We start from the raw sequence: 1,631 nt of genomic DNA, 5'->3' as shown, positions 1-1,631 counted from the left end.
AGTATTACGATATAACGTATAACGTTATATGGTATTACAATATAACGTATAACGTTATATGGTATTACGATATAACGTATAACGTTATATGGTATTACGATATAACGTATAACGTTATATAGTATTACGACGTAACGTATAACGTTATATGGTATTACGATATAACGTATAATGTTATATAGTATTATGATATATAGTATAACGCTATGTGTGGTATTATGTTATAACGTGTAACGTTATATAGTATTAGGATATAACGTATAACGTTATATAGTATTACGATATAACGTATAACGATATGTGGTATTGCGTTATAACGTACAACGTTATATAGTATTATGATATATAGTATAACGTTATGTAGTATTATGATATTGCGTATAACGTTATATGATATTACAATATAACGTATAACGTTATATGGTATTATGATATAACATATAACGTTATATAGTATTATGATATATAGTATAACGATATGTGGTATTACGTTATAACGTTTAACGTTATATAGTATTAGGATATAACGTACAACGTTATATAGTATTACGATATAACGTATAACGTTATATGGTATTACGATATAACGTATAGCGTTATATGGTATTACAATATAACGTAAAACGTTATATGGTATTACGATATAACGTATAACGATATGTGGTATTACGTTATAACGTATAACGCTATATAGTATGATGATATATAGTATAACGTTATATAGTACTATGATATTGCGTATAACGTTATATAGTATTACGATATAACGTATAACGTTATATTGTACTATGATATAACATATAACGTTATATAGTATTATGATATATAGTATAACGATATGTCGTATTACGTTATAACGTTTAACGTTATATTGTATTATGATATAACATATAACGTTATATAGTATTATGATATATAGTATAACGATATGTGGTATTACGTTATAACGTTTAACGTTATATAGTATTAGGATATAACGTACAACGTTATATAGTATTACGATATAACGTATAACGTTATATAGTATTACGATATAACGTATAACGTTATATTGTATTATGATATAACATATAACGTTATATAGTATTAATATATATATTATAACGTTATATATAATTATGATATAACGTATAACGTTATATAGCATCATGATATATAGTATAACGATATGTGGTATTACGTTATAACGTTTAACGTTATATAGTATTAGGATATAACGTACAACGTTATATAGTATTAGGATATAACGTACAACGTTATATAGTATTACGATATAACGTAAAACGTTATATGGTATTACGATATAACGTATAACGATATGTGGTATTGCGTTATAACGTATAACGCTATATAGTATAACGCTATATAGTATAACGTTATATAGTACTATGATATTGCGTATAACGTTATATAGTATTACGATATAACGTAAAACGTTATATTGTATTATGATATAACATATAACGTTATATAGTATTATGATATATAGTATAACGATATGTGGCATTACGATATAACGTATAACGTTATATGGTATTACGATACAACGTATAACGATATGTGGTAATACGTTATAACGTATAACGTTATGTTGTGTTATGATAGATAGTATAACGTTATATAGTATTAAG

The sequence above is a fragment of the Bombus pyrosoma genome, unplaced genomic scaffold (genome assembly GCF_014825855.1).
Source record: "Bombus pyrosoma isolate SC7728 unplaced genomic scaffold, ASM1482585v1 HiC_scaffold_4719, whole genome shotgun sequence".
Taxonomy (NCBI): domain Eukaryota; kingdom Metazoa; phylum Arthropoda; class Insecta; order Hymenoptera; family Apidae; genus Bombus; species Bombus pyrosoma.
This window is presented reverse-complemented; position numbering follows the sequence as displayed.